The 19,195-nt window shown below is 46.2% G+C and overlaps 1 long non-coding RNA gene across 1 annotated transcript; it reads right to left on the reverse strand.

The window, feature by feature from the left end:
* Positions 1 to 2,344: 2,344 nt before the first annotated feature.
* LOC310748386 lies at positions 2,345 to 10,722 on the reverse strand. Its single transcript, XR_014541314.1, has 3 exons — positions 7,958 to 10,722; positions 7,086 to 7,273; positions 2,345 to 3,555 (listed from the first exon to the last, which is right to left on the reverse strand). It is a non-coding gene; the product is annotated as an uncharacterized lncRNA (long non-coding RNA).
* Positions 10,723 to 19,195: the final 8,473 nt, after the last annotated feature.

Below are 19,195 nucleotides of genomic sequence, written 5' to 3' on the forward strand. Positions count from 1 at the left end.
CCAACTCAGTTGAGCCTCCAGTGATAGGGTTGAATTCAGGAACACTGCCAATCTGTGGACCTGCTCCTTCCAAGGGAGGGCAACCCTATCTAGGCCAGGCCATCTCTACCTCCCAAACATGAGAACTTGAGACACATAACATCTTGGTCTTTCCAGGATTCAGCTTTAGTTTATCGGTCCACATCCAGCCCATCACTGCCTCCAAGCGCAGGTCCAGTACCTCAAGCACTGCTCCTGATTCAGATGGAACACGCACAGGGAGAGAGAGTGAGTGCTGGGTATCATCTGCATATTTATGGCACTTCACTCCAAATTACCTGACGACAGCTCCCAAAGCTTTCATGCAGATGTGAAGTAGCATGGAGGGGACTATATGGAACGCTGTAGGATACCTCAATACAACTTGCATGGTGTTGGAACAGTGGCCTCTCGTAAGCACTTTCTGGAAGTGGCCCTGGAACTAGGAGTGGAACCCCTGAAGCATGGTGTCCCCCATCTCTAGAAGGATACTGTGGTCAACAGTAGCAAAAGCTGCTGGGTGATTGAGGAGAATGAGCAAGATCACACTGCTCTCCATATCTCTCTTGTGACAGATGCAATTAACCAGGGCAACCAAGGCAGTGATCAGGTCTGAAGCCAGACTGGAATGGACCCAAGGCTGGGCTGCTGCCACTGCCTCTATAAAGGGGATATTTGCCACTGTGAAGGAGTTGTTTCTGGGTTCAGAGAAGTCTTCTTAACTTGGAATTGCAGGACTTGGAACATGGTTGAAGTTCAAGGGCATAGCAAGAGACTGAAAATAAACCTGTACCAGTTTCCTGACTGAAGTGAATGCACATATGGAATTCTATATTATAAACCAAATAAGTATGTGTATAATAAGTGGCATGGTAACAAATCAAGACACCCGTCATGGTTTGTAACTCTGACATTACAAGTGTTTTCTGAAGCCAAATGACGGTCCCTTCCAAAGCTTGACAGCAGAAGTTTCCTGGCCTAGTCTTCACTTCTGCCTTCTCATGGGACAGACAGGTCTTCATTAATCCCAGAAGGATGGGTGGGGGTGGGGTGGCTGTCCCAACCCAGCTCTGGCCAATTGAGGGTCCCTTCAGGAGCAGATGGCAGGAAATTCCTGGCCTGGGTTTCAGGGCATACAAGACTTTAAGTAGCTCCAAAGTGTGAGTGCTGAGTGCAATATTAAGACGGATTCAAAATGGTGGAACAGAATATTCCTCTCGGCCCTTCTGGTAAAATACTACCCCTTCCTGTTTTCTGATCCTTTTGTTACAGAATTCGGAAACCTGTGACCCACCAGATGTTATCATTAGACTCCCAACTCCCATCAACCTTAGCTAGCATAGGTAGTGCTCTGGGCTGATGGGCTGATGGGAGTTTAGTCCAGAAACATCTGAAGTGCTGCTGATTCCCTGTCTATGCTTTACTTGCAACTGCCACCTTGTTTTTACTCTGTTCTTCCATTATTTTGCCTTTGACCAGTGGTTCCCAAGTGTTTTTCCCCGTGGACCACTTGATAGTTGCTTAGGATCGTGGCAGACTACTTAATTATTTTTCTGCCTGCCATAGCAGCTGTAATGCACTGTGCCAGATGCTTATTTTTAAAGGTATTTTTACGGTTGCTTTAATTTCTTATATATTGTATTACAATCTGAATTCCATAAAATTCAGATTGTAAAATAAGAAGTACGAGAAATAATAAAATACAGTTTAGAACCTTTGCTAATATTTAATGTGATGAATGTGTTGTCTCCCATCCGAAACCACAAATCCAGTGTCACAATGTGGAATGAAGCTTGTTGACCAGTTTGGAAACCCCTGCCTTAGACTACTGGTTTTAAATGGAAAGTAAGAATCTCAGTGCATGAGATTGGAGTGATGAGCAGAATACCCCCAGAGTTTGGTTCTGTGTTGCCTGATTCATTTTTGTGCCCGTTTGCCTGTATCATGCAGTGATGCTGTGAATTTGCTTTAGTAGTAGGATGCTTTCAGCTGTACATGGTTTAGTGGATTGGTTGCATGTAGCGGTTTGAATCCAGAGTAAGTTGATTGAACTTCATTCCCAATGAAACCAGTAGGATGTCATTAGCTCATGAGTAACTTTCCACACTGGTTTCATCAGAATTGGAGTGACTTGCTCTGGAGCCAGGCCAAAAATTTTACGGCATAGGTTGGCAAAGTTTATAGTGCTGATTCTTAAGTGAAAATTCAAAAATGAGATACACTTGTGAAATTCTGCTCCTGTTTCTTCTCTCTCTCCACCCCCCCCCCACCGCACCCGCCGGCCAAGACCAGCTTCCCCCACCCTTGTGAATAAGTACAAAGATGCAACTGTGTTGAAAGTTTATTTTCGTGAAGCAAGTGGTCATACAGTACATCCTGTAATACCTGTCCCCTCTCCTTTCAAGCACATAATCACAGCTAGTGACCTTCAGACAGTTACCCAAACAATGAAGGTCTTTAAGAGTATGTTGGTCATGGGGTGTTTGCATATGTATGGCCAGCTTCCATACACATGTACCAAGCATCATGTGATATTTTACTCGCCCCCTACTCTGCCCCCAGCAAATTCCCAAACCCTTCCACTTTCTAAAAGCATATTCAGGTAGGGGTGTGTGGCAAGCAGGGTAGAAGGTATCATGCACAGATTGTAGCAAAGTTGGAAAGAGGGTATTGGCAGAATAACTTCTGAGCATTCTAAGTTGGTGCCAATAAATGGGCCTTTCTCCCCAGGTCTTGTTCTCCACCCCACCTCCTACTTAGATTCAGTTATGAGTCACATGTTACAAGCATTATTGTTGGGAGTGTCATATGCTATATTTTGGGGAAAGCGATGCATCTGTATTTGAGTGACAGTCTGGCTCTGTGTGTGTGTGTGTTCAACCATGATGCCCTCCTGTCTACGGCCACGTGGCATTTCCGCCTTCCCCTCCCCTCCCCCCTTTCCCTGGTCTTGTGCCAGTCTCCGCTTCTCCTTGTTGCCTCCGTTGCTCACAGTACACTCATCCATAAAGTAGGAAACACTACACTTGGACACGAGCGTTTAGTAGTGCTTTCTACTTTATGGATGAGTCCACTGTCCATAAAGTGCAGCTGCTGGTCATGGGTTGGCTCTCGGCGTCTTCTTCATCTGTCGCTGGCTGTTTGTGAGCTGGTCCCCACCCCTGCCCACCCCCTTTAATCTCCCCTGCGCCCACCCGCTGGCAGCTCCCTGGTTGTGAAATAACAGAGAGATACTAGCAGGAGGGGAGGTTCGACTTACCCTGCCTTGTGGGTTTGGGGTGAGACAGCAGTTTTTACAGAATTAAAAAACGTCCTTCCTTCCCCATAGGGCTCACAGACTACATAAGGCTTTATTCTGCATTAGGAAGCGGCGAACAAAACTGAAGGAGACTCAAATCTTGCATGTTCAGCAGAATCTTGCAGTAAATATTTTAAAGCTCCTTTACACCTGCAAATACTTACTTGCCTTTATCCTTCTCTTCCTTCCATGCCTGGCTACTTTCATTGTCTTTGGAAAAGGGGCCTGCCTCTCTTTCTCTGCAGAAAGGTAAAAGTTCATTTAAGGCATATGCACAGATAAAAACTGAAAGAAGCAAAAACGAGTGCACGTGGTTCGGATTTTCAGATGGTCATTGGAGCTGGCTGCCTTTGAAGAAAGGGCAAATGAGAACCCACTTCATGTGGCAATTGATGGCATGCTGATGCCCTCAGCCTGCCCTCTTTCTCCTATGGGGATGTTCTGAGCCCAAAGTAAAAGGCAAACACATCATTGGCAGAGCGAATGCCTCTGTGTTCATCCTCTTTTATCCCACCACCCAGAGGACTCTTGCTACCATAATCCAATTTCTACCCTTCTCCTTTGCTGTCTCTTGTGCTTGGAACTCCCTTCCCAGCACAACTATGAGAAGTCCCCCCCCCCATCAAATCACTCCTCAAAACCCACATTATTTGTGAAGCATTTGGCACAGTCCCTTAATCCCCATATCTTAGAGCTAAGTGCGTACAAATAGGCCGGATATATATTTTTCATTTGTTCACTCTCAACCCTTCCCTTTGTCAGATATTAGATTGTAACCTCCTTGGGGCAGGGACTGGCATTTTAGTTGCTGCTCTTTAAAGTGCTGGGCACATTGAGGGTGACTGACCTATTCATAATCATAATGGCAAATAAGTCTGGGGAAGTTTGGAACAGAGAATCTGACTCCCAGCCACCTCTGACTTTGCTGGCTCCGAGAATTGATAATAAAAATATATGTGTTCTGGTTTACCCAACGTATGAGCGGAGGGCATAACCCAGGTATCCTACTTGAAACTCCATAACTCAACTAAAAGATTGCCAGATAGTTTCCCTCACTGCTCCAGATCCTATGTTCTGCTGTGCTAGAACTACTTAGAATTTATGTCTCACATGTTTAAATCTAGAGGGTAGTTTACTGGGGGACATTGTATTAGTGGTTACTTACTGCCTGTTCCTGTGGCTTTATGAAAAAAGCTCAACCATTTTTCACTAGTGGTGACAAACTGAATAGGGAACTAAGTAGAGCATTTTAATGAAACTAGCCGAGGGGGAATTTTTTGGCATTGCTTTTTTTAGTATTTAACCCCTTAACCAAAAATCTTATGTTTTCCTGAGAGAGTTAAAGAAAGAAATGTTGTGGAGACTGGAGTGTGTGGCTCATCAAGTCTGGAGTAGGTCTCTGCTATTTCTGATGAAATTTAAGAGAGATGAGCAATTGGCCTTGAAGACCGAGAAAATTGTCTGGGTAGAGGCTTTCTATAACTATATATCAACTTCTTCTTCTTCTTGCCAGTCCACCAAATATTATGATTATTTAATTTCAATTTTACATGTGGGTTAGCTATAGTTCTATTTTTTGTAGTGCACACATCACTGAGTTTCAGAATTATAAACATTTAAAGGTTTTCAAGGCTAGGATCCAATAGCCCATGAAACTAGTTGGTGCCAGCTAGTTGCATGGTTGAATAATTTGAATACATCTAATAATTGCCTCCTTGCTAGAAACATGCAAGTGATTAGCGGGCTGCATGCCAGTTTAATGGGCGAGACAAATGTAATGCCGGTGGATCTCGTGTGTGTGCTCGCGTGTGAGCGGCAAGTGTTAAAATGTAAAACTAGGTCAGTACAGATGCATTGCACGAGGCAAAGTAACTCTTTAGATCCCTGCCCATATAGGCTACCATAAGGAAAATGAAAGTGTGTTTTTAAAAAGTATTTTGCCTCCTTCCCAATCCCAAAGGGACAAAGCTGCAATCCCAAGCCCGTTAAAACAACCATTGTATTTCTAACCAAAGCAGCATATATTTTTTTTTAAAAAAAACATTTTAAGTACTGTTCTTTAAAAAAATGTTATAATGTGAAGTTTTGGCAGGTCTCTTAATTGAGAGAATTCTGCAGAATTGGGGTACAATGAGGAGGACCCTGCTTTTCACCTTGGTAGATCTTAGTAGAGCAAAGAGGTGAAGGTTGGGGGGAAAGGGCCTCTGACACTGAGCGAAATTCTTGGGATCTCCTTTCCCATACAGGATTTGCAGATTCAGGTAGGCTACAAGGTGGGGAAGTCTGGTTGTAATGCACCATATTGAACACAGGGCCCAGTCATGTATGGCTCTCTGAGAAGGGCTCATGTTCTGCAAAACTATCTTGAGAATATGCTGGGGTGGGAAAATTTATTCTAGGTTTTATCTTGAATAAATTACAGGTTTTGTGGAAATGGCTTAGTCTTGTAATGCTTTGGTTCTAAAAGAACTAGGCAACTTAACTGCAGCAAACTTGGCAACTCAGGAGTGTTGGTGTGTTTTTTTAACCCAACCTATAGAACAGTCTACCTATTTATATACAGTGTAATGGTTTCCTTTTAATAAATCTGCATAGAATTGTCTTATAAGTTAAGGAAATTTAAGGAAATACTGCTATAAATTGGCAGGGTAAATAGATTATCAACTAAGATTAAACATATAAAACTATTAATGCGTAAACAGGCCTTAAGAACCACTTACTCGGAGCCCAGTTCTATGCAGGTTTACTTGGAAGAAAGCCTCGCTGATTTCAGTGGGACTTACTCCTGAGTAAAATTCCATAGTATTGTAGCGTCAGTTCAGTAATAAGCAGCATAAAATGGCTGTTTCTATGTTTAGCTTTCTGTTCTATTTGACGGCAATCCTGTATGTGTGTAATTTTGGTGTAAGCCCCACTGAATGCAGTTGGGACTTACTCTGAGTTGAACAGGCAGAGAATTGGACTGCTCATAATCTTTAGGATGCAATCTTGCGCCCATGTATCTGGCAATAAGGCCCATTAAACTTAATGAGACTTTCTTCTAAATAGACACACACAGGACTGCGCTGTCAGACTTTCCCCATTATAGATGCAAAATGTTTTGTTCAGTTTGATGCAATAATATGTGTCTATCTTTGATTTCAAGAGAGCAACAGAGAAACAGTTGGAACTTTCCTTCCACAATATCTGGGGTTGTTGTATCCAATGTTAGTCCTACACATGGCAGACACATTGAATTTAATTAGCATGACTAATTTAGGTTCATTAATTTCAGGGGGTCTACTCTGATTAGAACTTAGTTGGATGCAGCCCATTTGGTTTAACAGAAAACTTAATGAGGTTTTGTTTTTAATATAGTGACTGGTATTCAGGGGACATTAGGAGTCTGTTTGCTTTCATTTGCCTAGATGGCGGGCGCTAGGTTGGCGAAGGCTGATCTATACGCTGTATCTCTTGCCTTTCCTGTTTTCTATCTCTTACTTTCTCTCCCCGCCCTTTCAGCAAGTTCCTGTTTGGGGTTAAGACTGAATCCTTCATACATTAGTTATTTGCCCCACAACCCTGAACACCTTTATGCAAAATTCCCCCCTGGCTTTCCTTCTGAGCACTGCTTGTAAGTGCGTCTTGGGCACAGCATGAAGCAAGCCTTATCTTCACTATCCACATGCTCTAAAATGGAAAGTAACCTGAAATGGTGTTTATTATCCCTCCTCCTTACCCCTGTTAGATTCCAAAAGTGGGGAAAGGATCTCCATGTCCCATCTCTTACCAACTGTCTTGGTCCATAGACTTCTCTTGGAACGAGATTCACGATGGCATAGGAACTGTCCTCCAAGACCCCCAGGCAATGATCCCAGACCAGCTCATGTTTCATCGAAGAGACTCTTGTGGTCAAATGCTGCTGGGACGGGCATTCTTGCCAAACTCCACACATTTCTGCGATAGAAAGGAGCTGCCCTAAAAACCAGAGAGAGGAGGAGGACAGGTTAGGAAAATGGCTGCAAGGTCAATCAACTGTTGCTTGCTTGAACAGAGGTGTTCATCTTCTTTCCTATCAGTAGAGGGCAGGCATGTTGAAATTTCACAGCGCCCTTTCAGTGAAGGGCCTGAATAAGCATGAGTGTGCACCCACTGACTGTGCACAGCCGCCATATTTCCCCTTTGCATAAGCCACCCGTGTGACATCTTTCGGAACTTCCCTATTCTTACTTCCCAGTCTAAGCCTGTCTGGGGGGGAGGGAATTAGGACTAATAGCTTACATGCCGTTGAAGACCCCCGCATGCTCCCAATTCCTCATGCCCCTCTTTAAAAATACAGGTTTTGTTCTTCGAACAAGAAGATGGATTAAGATTAGCTTTGGCCCAGATCCCCATCCTTCCGTCTCCCAAACACCAGCCTCATTCTTCCTCTTGTTCCTTCCTAGACATGACGATAGAACTCAAGGAGTCCTAGAGCATAACACCCACCCAAGCACATGGATGCAGCATGCTCTCTCCAAGAGCCTCAGCCGCCTTATCTCTCATTGCACAGCCCTTTCCGGCCCTCCTGCATTCCCCGCTAGAACCCAGGACTCTTCAGTCAAGTAGCCCCGCTCTTCCCAACTCCCCACCCAGGGATCCTGTCAGCCCACAGCAGTATACCTCTTGGGTCGCTTGCAATCTACCAGGCCAGACGGGGAGACCAGTCGCCAGCTGAAGTCAAGAGATGGAAGTGCCAGTGCTTGGCCCATTTATAGACGCCTTACCGCACTGAGCCCGCCTCGCGTCTCCTCCCACTTGGGGAGAGAGATAATCACATGACTGTTTGCTATCTCTCCCCTCCCTGCCCCAAACCACAGGAAACGACAAGAGGCCTCTCTCCTCGAACTGGGGCAGGAAATTGCAAACATCCCCCACTCCTGCCCTGAGCTCAGAGTCTTGCACACCCCTCCCACCTGATGCACCGAGGAGCTGTGGTTGATCTCTTTGTGGGGGCAGCTCCTGGCTAGGTTTGCCTCCAGCAAAACGAAGGGGGCAGAAGGGTCCCGGGGGGCCGCAGACACCTGCATCCTCTGGTAAAGCTCAGGGCATGTACATGTGGAACAAAGGCCTGACTATAGAAGCATCTTACGGAACCGAAACAAATTTCTCTTGAGCCCTTTCTTTTTGTGGGGGGCGGGTGGAGGAAAGGGGAGGCACCTCTGGGGCCCTTTCAGGGCTGTGTTTGGGGACGTGGAGCTACGACTGTGCTATCGGGCGCTTTATATGAATGAGTGCTTAGTGAAGGCTGACCTTGCAACAGTTGGCTGGTCTCTGTCACCCATGCAGTGTTCAAATGCAGGTTTTTCTGTGCACATGTTCTGACCCTCTCGCAAGTGTGTCTTCTTACAAGTGCCTAAAGCAAAGCTAGCTTGAAGGGTGTGGAAGTTGCCAAAAGAGGGGCAAATCTCCTGCTGTGCTCCTCCTAACCCACTTCATCAAAACTAAAACAGACAGGACCTTTGGGTTTGGCCTAGAAGTTGGATGGTGTGTATGAGTGATCGTCTATTTTATGGTTTTGGGAGGCAATACATTCAACTCAGGGTTTCTCCCAAGGGTTTCTAGATGTTGTTGCTTGCTGACATTCCTCACCACACTTCTGTCTCACTGAGGTGGGGAGAGCAAATAAAATCCTCACGAGATTGCTTAAAGTGCTCCCTTTCTTACCCTAAGCCTTTGCTAGCCTGGTGTCCTACATAGGCTTTGGACAACAATGCAAGCTGGAGTTGATGGGAACCGTAATGCAAATCATCTAGAGTTTGCCGAAAGCTGCCCCAGGTTATCTCATAAGGGCCCTGAAGTGAGAACTTGTGCTAGCTCACAACACTCTTCCTCATTCACAAAGTGCCTGCGTGCTAATTTGTGTTGGGCGTGCACATGTGCCCTGCTTTGCAAATGCACTTTTTGAAGTAGTGCAGAGAAGCTATGCTGAGGTGTAGGCAGAGTTTTTTCTGTAGTGCAGGCATGTCCCAACAGGTAGATTGTGATCTCCTGGTAGATCACTGGACGTCTGCCGTAGATCACTGGTAGATAACTGTCTCCCCCCAAAAAGGGGGTAGATCACTGCCAGTTTTTAACTCTTGTGAGTAGATCACAGTCTCTTGGGAGTTGGCCACCCCTGCTGTAGTGGAATCCATGCTATGGAACATGCTTCTTAGACATCCACACTTGGTCCCATCTCTATTTCTCTCCCCGCACCCAACCCTCTGCGAGTTGAGATGTTCTTATTTAGGATAAGCCTTTCTATTTGTGTAATGATTGTGGTAATGTTAAACTTCTGCCCAATGGCTTTTGAGATGCTCTTAGTGAATTGCAGAAGTCTTTCCTCTTCCAGTAGTGTTATGTTCCAACTGTGTGTTAGTTTTGCAGCTGGGAGGTGTTTCATGGTGGCTTTTGGTACTGTGCTTATTCTACTTCTGTATTTTGCCTTGAATAATTATGTGTGTGTATAAATACTCCTTGCGCACTCACTTCTGCATGTGAGTTTGTGTATGCCCAGGCTCTGGTATGCAACCATATATTTAGCTACCAGCCTAGGATAGATCTGGAGAGGGGTATAATCAAACTCCTAGGTTCCTATATCAAATTTCCAGGTAACCTGCTGGCATGAGGAGTTGTTTTGACTGCAATTCAGTTGACAGAGAAAAACAAACTCTCTGCAACTTTTTTTATTGAGCAATCCTATATCCTGTCTTCCTTTCCCCGCCACTACACCTCCATGCAGCTTTGCTTAGAGCCCAGTGATAATTTTTCATGATATTCCATGGTTTTGGAAGAGGCCTCTGGTTCTTACCCTCTTCCATCTTATATGTCTTAACTTTTTCTTCTGGTTTCTTTCCCCTTGTATTTTCTTTCTGGTCTCCTTCTTTTTTAGATCTCTGCATGCCTACAGCAGGTATGGGGAACTTTTGTCCCTCCAGCCACTGCCATTGGTCTTGCGGAGACTGGTGGAAGCTGTGGTTCGGCAACATCCGGAGGGTCAAAAGTACCCCACTACTGGCCTTTAAATGTCGTTTTTCAGACCCTCTCTGCCAAGAGCTCTTGCAAATCTGCTATGGAGTCCCATGGATGTTCTAAGGCAGGGGAAGCTGCAATGCTGATCAGCTGCAGGCAGCATGGCCAGTGGCCCTGGCATGCTGGGAGTTGTAGTAGTCCATCAAGATCTGGACAGCCACAGGTTAGCCACTCCTCTTGGTTCATGCAAGGGCCTGGCTCATTGGTAAGGATCACAGCTCAGTGGTGGAGTGCATAAATTGTACACTGAAGGTTGCAGGTTCAGTGCCTCAGACTCTGGAGAGTCAACCAGTGTCATGGACTGGCTGGATGCAGAGGAGTGGTCTGAGGCACCATTTTGGGAAACTCCAAGGGAAGAAGGGTCAGAGCCAGGGAATTGGAGTAGTCAGAGGAGGAAGAGGGAGCAGACAGGGAGGAGGAGGTATTGGGAGATAAAGAGGGTTTAGTGAGCAGGAAGAGTCTGTGGCAGAGAGCAGTTCAGAATCAGAGGCTGGAGAGGAGGGGAGTCAAGAGGCAGGTTTCTGGTCTTCCCTTCCTGTTGCAACCAGCTGCCCTCCCTGCTTCCCTCCCAGAACCTGAAGAGGTAGGAAGAGGGCAGAGCAAAGATAGACAAGGTGTCAGAGTTTTAGATTGCTTAGGAAGGACCCAGGAGGAGGAGACTTAGGGAACTGGGGAAGGTGGAGACTTCAGTTGTCGCAACTGCCTCACTGGGCCAAGATCTACATGGAAGAGTTACTGTATTCACTAAGCCTAGCCTCCTGAGCTGTTTGGTTTCTTTGACTAAAGAGAGTTAACTTTGCTGGCACTGTGTGAGTTAATTCTGCTCTGCTCCTGACACCTGCCCTGATAACTTAGGTGGACAAAGAGGCTAACCTGATATAAGGAGCTTATTGGCTGGGCCTGACTCGGATGCTGTCAACTCTCCCATGTCACAGTTTACAATGTGAGAATGTCGGAGATGGTTAAGCTCTCTTTTGAGCAACTCTTCCACAAGTACCACACTTCTCATTGAGGGACCGTGATAAGGATTCTGGAGAATTCCAGGACTTTCGGGGGGGGGGGGAGGAGGGAGACAGAAAAGCAGTGGCTCGAGGAAAACTGGATGCAAGGGAATAGGAATGGTGAATTCTGCTCCCCCCTCAAATCCTGAGATGATGGCTTCCTTTTATTAGGCAGACCTTTCTAGCAGATGCTTCTTTTTAATTCTTCCTGCCATCTGCTTGTGACATGCTATAATGTGGGAGCCTACTCTTTAATACATATCTGTACCTAATTCTGAACACAACCCTAACCCAACCTGTTGCAATTCGAAATCACACAGTTTTGGAGGTGGGAGTAGTGCATTTGTAAAGGTTTTGGAAAGTGTTGGGGCACTGGAAAAATAAGTTGGCTGAGATAGAAGACTAGATATGTGACAGCTGGAAGGTGTCATAATTGCTGGAACACTCCCCCCCCTTTCAACTTGTTGGGTTGTGTAAAATCTGTGGGCCATAGCTCACATTTTTTTCTGCAGGCATGAGCAGAAATATATCCACTAAAACTTTCTGTTGGTTTGAAGGTGGCATAATTCGGCATGGTTATCAGATTTCCCTGAATAAAACAAGGAGAGCTTTCTGAATCAGGTCAATGGCCCATCTAGTCCAACCAGATGCCCATGGCAAGACTGCAAGCAGAATCTGAGTGCAGCAGCGCTCTGCCCACCTGCAGTTGCTACCAACTGATAGTAGCCATTGACAGTCTTATCCTTCAGTAAATTGTCTAATAATCATTTAAAGCCACCCCCCCAATCGGCCTTGAGGCACCTGGTTAGCCAGTGTTGGGTGTAGGGGGCGGGACTAAATCAGCTTATCTGGCAGACTTGATCTCAAGTTTTTGCTGGCATCCATCTGTCTTGGGAGACAATGGAAGAGTGTGGGGTGCCTTCTTCTTCCCCCTAGAAGCCTAAGGCTCTCCCATCTTGAGACTTGTGCAGAATACTGGCTAGGGGACAGGTATGTGCAAAAAGGTAGTGTAGGTGGCAGAGAGCCTACTGTACTCAATTTGTCATATTCTTGGTTGACTTGCCTAAGCAACACATATCTTGCCTTTTCACCCCTGAAGGTTCAAAAGATAGAGAACAATCACAAAACAACATTGGGGTCAATAATAGTACACTAACCTAACAGTAGTTACAAAACTATTATATATGTTTAAAATTTTATTCCACCCTCCCTCCAGAGAGCTTGGACCACTGTACACCCCCACCCCCATTTTGTTCTTGCAACACCCCTGTGAGGTAGACTAGGGTGAGATAGTGCCTACCCAGAGAGCTTTGTGGCTGAGTGGGGACTTGAGCCCACCATCCCAAGCCTTGTTAAACACTTGCTACTCTCCCACACTGACTCTCACAAATGCTCACCCCAATCCAACTTGGGGGCCCCTTTTCAAAATAAATGTCAAGCGATGGGAGTTCTGATCTTGGAACTCCAACATCTCATCTCTTGACCACCACCCTTTGTGGAAAAGCACACCCTCTCCCACCCCTGCTTTGTGAGAGGTTGATGAATCGTGTGCCATCCTCTGCACCAAGGAAAGAAGATAACGTCTGCAATTGCAGCCAGAAGCTGAACAGACGGCTGGCCCCAAGAGGGGGTGTTTTCCAAGCAACGGAGCCCCAAAAAGGTATGCTGAATATCGGGCTAAAAGTGTGAATGGAAAACACCCCCTCTTGGGGCCAGCCGTCTGTTCAGCTTCTGGCTGCAATTGCAGACGTTATCTTCTTTCCTTGAGCACTCAGCAGCATTGCTCCTTTTTCGTAACACTTTGCTCCCATATTCAATGAGATCTCATGACATGATTCCAGGTTCTCCCTAGTTCCGTTTTCTAAGGAGGAAGTGCTCTTCTCTGTGGTAAACGTGGGCACCAAGCTCAGCTCGGTATGTTTCTCATGAAACTACAATTTGGGAGTCTGTATTCCTGCTAATTCCCTGCTTTAACTTGCTTTATGAGTGAGAACGGTACTGGAATCCGGCTGGAAGTTTTGTCAGGGATTGTTCTGCTAAAGTTTTCTGTGTGTGTGTGTGTGTGTTGTGCGTTTTACAACTTTGTGTTTCCCATGATGCATGTGTGCTGAATGGATTGGGACAAACGAGGATGTTTAGGAAGTGGAGAGACTGCAGTTCCACCACTCATTTGAGAATGGGGATTCTTTAGGCCTGTCTTGGCTTCTCCAGTGAAATCACCAACTAGACTCTCACAAACACCCCACATCCCCTAGGCAACATAACATTAGTCAGTCTTCCCTCACTGTTGCTTTCAGAGCTTACCAGGCAGGACATCTTATCTGATGATGAGAGGCGGTTATTTATTTATTTCATTTTAGGCAAGCCAAGAAACGATGGTTGCAGAAGCTGAAATGTTCACCCTTTAACAACTAGAAGCACCCATTCGTTTCTCGCATCGGAAAGCAGTAGAAGGTATGGTCAGGTATTGAGGCATTTGGGATCTCTGTTTTTCTTTTTCCCAAAGCAAGAGTAAGGTTCTGCCCTTCCCAAGGCATTTGCAGTGTAATAAGAACACACGGCCCCAACTGTCTACTGCCGTGACCAGCTGAGAAAAGTGCAGGGATAAGGATGGTGAGGTGAGGCTTTATGGCTGGTTGGAGAAGCTCGGTGGGCATTTGGTGGCATGCTGTCTCTGGATATAGTGGTCCTCTTTAGTCGTGGTGGCTGCGTGGAACTTCCTTCCCCTTGCCTCATGCAGCTGGCCACTAAATTCCAGCTGCCGGGGGGCAACAACAGGTGAGGACTAGTGCTTTCAGCACCTTCCTGTGGGCATCCAAGAGACATCTAGCTGGTACTGGGAAGCAGGGTGCTGAATTAAATGGGCTGATCTAGCAGGGCTGGAGGCAGTCTAGGGAACATGGGCTATTCCATTTTCTGAGCTATGGCTAGCTGAGACACCATAGCGCTGCAGCAAGAGGAATTAAATGTTTTTCCACCAACATAGAAAGTCCACCTAACCCAGTTTTGTCTACTTTGACTGGCAACAGCTATCCAGGGTCTCAGGCAGGGGTCTTTTCCATTGCTTGCCATCTGATCCTTCTAAACTGGTTAAATCCATAGATTGAACACAGGACCTTCTTCATACAAAGCAAGGGTTCTACCTCTGAATTCTTATTCTTACTTTTACATATGTATAAAACCAACTTTACAGCCTGAGGCCATTGTGTGCAACAAGACAAAAACAACACACACAAAAATACAAATTCTAAAAACAAAACCGTTCTTACAGGCTCTGAAAGCAATGAAACCATTCCTACAGATTCCTATGGAAAGCCTTAAACAAAGATGTCTTCAGTAGATACCCAAACATCAGATGTTGGGTGCCTGCCCAATTTTGGCTGGGAATTGATGCTGGAGTTGGCCACACCAAAAGCCCAGTTTCTAGGACAAACTAAATACACCCTTTGAGGAGCGTAGTTGCTGGGCAGGGATATATGGGGTGAGGTAACCCCTTAGGTAGCCTGATCTCAAGTTGTTTAAGGTTTTAAATGCTAAAAGCAGAATCTTGAACTGCTCCCAGCTGCATAGTGTGGTACCTCTGGGAATCTCTGTTGCAGAGGCCTTAATTGGGAAGTTTTCCAGGACCTGAAATTTTATTCTTCTGACTAATTTGCAAGGTTTGGAAACTCCTTGGCTAGGTGAGGCAGCCTCAGCCACCTTGATTAATCATCACTGGGTTATTTATATCTTTGTGGAAGCCACAGATATAGTTGACCAACACCACCCACAATTTTGCAGTAGTGAGTTCTAAAAATGAGTGAAGGAACTGGTTAAGTAGAATGGCGCCTTTCTTTGCTTTAAGACTCATTTGTCTTCTATCTTTACCAAGCGCTGTTGGTGGCATTCCCCTGCTTTCTCCTCAGTCACTTGTTTCAGTCCAATTCACGAGTTCATGTACTACTGTAGTAACCCCCTGACCCCTATTAAATAATTACTTGAATTAGGCAATCCGTTTTATGACTTGCTCTTTTGCCAGTCCTTTTTGTCATTCTCCTCTATGCATTTTCCTGTTCGGAGGTAGGAAGTAAACACTCTGTGCTGTTCTCAAGAAATAGTACAAAGAAGCATTAGGAAAATCAACCGTGAAAACAAGGGTATGATTTTTGCCGTCAATCTCTTTTTATTGTTGTGTCCCTCATCAGTTACTTTCCAAAGTAGCAATGGAAAATCATGCCAACAATAGCTGGTGAGCCGTGGCTTAGCCACCCCTGATCTACACCTACTGGCAGCAGCACTCTTGCCTAAGATTTCAGACAAGGGTGAGTTGGCAGTGAGTTGCCAGGGGTTAAACCTTCAGCTCTACCACCGAGCTATGGCTATTTGGCAAATTCTTGGGTGTGATGGCTGACTGACAGAGACTTGTATTAAGTCATCGTTTTAAAAATGATAATAATAATAACAGCCTGCTTTTCCAGTTACATGTTCAGAGAGAAATGATATAATTATAAAAATTAAAAAATAACATGAATAGAAAATGTATTTGTCTGAAAAGTATCTAGGGACAAATCCCACATGAAATGGGGATTCAGGTGTTAAGATTTGAATGGGGGCTTCCTCATTTTTAACATCCACTCAGCCTTGAAGCAAGCTGGCTGTGTCACTGAGGGCCAATCGCTCTGTCTCAGTCTTAACAGCCCTCACAGGGTTGTTGTGATGAGAAAATGGAGAAGAGGAACAATGCATGTTCCCATTGGCCTTGACTATTAGCCACCCTGGCTGGGACTGATGGGAGATGTAGTTCAGCAGCAGCTGGAGGGTCAAGGGTTCCCCTGCCCTGTGCTACATGATAAACAGACATGCATGTTAAATTGGTTCCCATGTCCATTTTTTTAAAAGTATATCTAGCATGTGCTCTCCAGAACCTGCTGTGATTATGGGTGGGTCTGCTTCACCCCTCTGCTGTCTTGAGGTCTAATGTCAGCTTCAGGCATTTTTTTCTGGAGGGACTGGCTTGGGTGAGGTGTTCTCTGTCCCCCTCTCTTGAGAAGCACTCCTTATTCACTCCCTACTGTTCTGCTGCCCTGCCTCCTGCCTCTGGGCCATTTCTGTATCGCCACTTGGAGACAGAGTTTGCTATCAGAAGGAACAAGTGGGACTTGCGCTAAAACATTGCTGTGTAGTCCCACCCCCGAAGGATGCGCTTGTTTAGAGCTTGGGACAAGAGTCTTGTAGGGCTTCATCAGACGTTGGGGCAGTGGGGAGTATGCAGGTGTTAAGGAAGGGGTCTAGCATCCTCTCACAGTAGCCAACCAGATGTCTACAGGAAATCTGGAAGAAGAACCTGAGTGCAACAGCTCCCCAGCAGCTGGTCTTCAGAAGCATGCTGCCTATTGTAGCTAGTAGCCGAATCTGTTTAATTCTCTTTGGAACCCACCCAAGTTTTTATCCTTCCCTTGCCTCCTGTGGGAGCAAATTCCATTGTTTAGACTTGCGGTATGAAGAAGGCTAGAGTGTTGTGTTTCTCTAGATTAGATAGGACAGAGGCTGATGAAATTATGTACCTAGGAAATATAATTTGTTTCTTTGTCCCCCTTCAACACTATAATTTGGGGGCACTCTCAATCTGATTGACAGGAGATTCAGAACAGCCCCAATTCATAGGGCGGTGGTGATGGGTAAACAGAATCTCCATGTACAGAGATATAAGTCCATGCCAGTTAATGGCTGCTGTTGTGTGCGTGCCGGTGGGATGTTTCAACAGTGAGAAAGACCTGTTGCCTTTATCTCCGGCCTGTGAGCTTTCTAGAAACTTCTTCCTGGCCAGGGAGCTAGATGGCTCTGTCAGCAGGCACTTATGTTCTTGACACATATTAGGTCACCCTGCCCTATATGCTTGTGTTCTCGCCTCTAGTTCCCTTTGCAGGGAGTTTCAGCTTAGCCTGGGAGAGGGAACTGCAGAGACCCAGAAACATTTGTCAGAAGAGAGACGGGGCAACCACATCCTGCCCAGAGCCTGAGAGAGGAAAAGCAAAGGCAGGCTTGCACATCGGTCTGTCTCTTGTCTCATGCGTAGTCTGTCTTGCTCTGGCTCCTCCTCCTTCCTCTCAAATTCACAGTCTCCTTTGCTCAGTATGGCCTTGCTGTACCCACATGGCAACAGCCCAAGGTCACAATCCTGTCACACATCTGCTTAATAACTGGGGAGAGGGGGCTCAGGAAGAGAGGCTTATTTGCAGTGTGTGTGTGTGTGTGTGTGTGTGTGTGTGTGTGTGTGCACTCATAATATGAGCAAAGTTGGTGGACCTAGCAAGGAGGACAAAAACTGGAGCTCGCCGGTTGTAAGCCTTGTAAGCCTCCTGTTTCCCTCAACCACTTCCTCATAACAAGGATGGACCTGTGGCTCTCTTGGCATTGCTGTAATCCAACTCCCATCATGCTTGACTGTTGGCTGTACTGGTTGGGGCTGATGGGAGCTCAAGCCCAGTAACACCTGGAGGACCAAAGGTTCCCCACCTCTGAGGCAGTGGATGTTGGAAATGACCTCTGCCCTGGGACTCAGGAGAGAGCTGCTGCCATTCAAAGCAGGCACCATCAGGCTAAATGGTATTAAACAGTTGGGTGAGTGTCAACACATGGCACCCTTAGGGAACTGTTGAGTTCACAACATCTTGGTAGGGTCCAGTGCGGACACATGCCTTTGTTCCCTGTTTAAGAAAACAAAAACACATTGACCTGGCACTCCAGACGATGCTTCTGGGGTGCGGTGGGGAGCTGAGTGTAGCCACCATTTAAATATCCTACAGTGCTCTGTAGTGATGCTACATTGGGGGCATTGTGAGAAACAAAAATGGAGGCTTGACTCAGCTGCCCGGCACTGCTGGAGATCTGCTGCTGTCTCCATTGCCAGATAAACCCACCAGGTCCCAGTGGCGGATGAGGGGGTCCTCCAGCGGGTGCTTTCCCCAGGGACCCCCTCCCAACCTAGAAGCAGCCCCATTAAGATAGTCCCCTGTGTTAAGGGGGGAAATGTGTAGCTTTCTTTACTGCAGATCTGTGATCTGCCTGATGCTGCCAGGCTGCTATGACTCCCCTTCTTTGTTAGGGGGCATGTAGAGGGAGGCAGGCTGGTGAGCCAGGGCCCATCCCCAGCTAGTCCTGTTGCCTGCAGTTGCCTTTCCCGTCGCACCTCTCTGTAGGCGACTAGTGCTGCTGGCGGCATACCAGACTCCTCAAAGGGCTGGATTTAACTAGGGGAGAGGCCTCTAGTTTCTGATCTCTCATCTTGTCCCCTTAGGTGGATCCCAGCAGGGCAGCAGGGTCGCCATCTATTCCACTCTCATCCTTATTGACCCAGCATTGACTGCTGCTGTTCCCTGCGGCTGTCGCTGCCTCAGCAGCCTTGTTGACCCTGTTTTCCTAAGAGGTGAATGTCTAGCAGCAGCCTGCCAGAAAAGGTCACAAAAATTGGCAATGTCTCCCCACTCTGCCATGTTATTAACCTCCCTTGCCATCTCTGCCAGTCGTTTTGCAGCCTATTGGCTCCCAAAAAGTGTTGGGGGATTTGTGGGGCAGGGAGGTGAAGCTCTTCTTGTTTTCAGGTTTGGCTGCCCAGTTTGGTTGTTTGAAGGCAATTTTACCTCAGGTACATGCCTGTTTTACAGCATGAAATTGTTTTAGAATTGGATCTTCAACGCTGACAAATCTCCCACCCCACAATTCAGTTGCCTCCCCATTTTACCACAGCATATATGATAGAGAATTTAGGGGAGGGCATTCTCACAGTGTCTCCCCCCCCCATTTGTCCTAGTGTGTCCTTAAAGCATCCTGACATTTAGCAACTGAGGCTTTCCCACAGCCTTCAGAT

This window comes from Podarcis filfolensis (genome assembly GCF_964270895.1).
Source record: "Podarcis filfolensis genome assembly, chromosome: 13".
Classification (NCBI taxonomy): Eukaryota; Metazoa; Chordata; class Lepidosauria; order Squamata; family Lacertidae; genus Podarcis; species Podarcis filfolensis.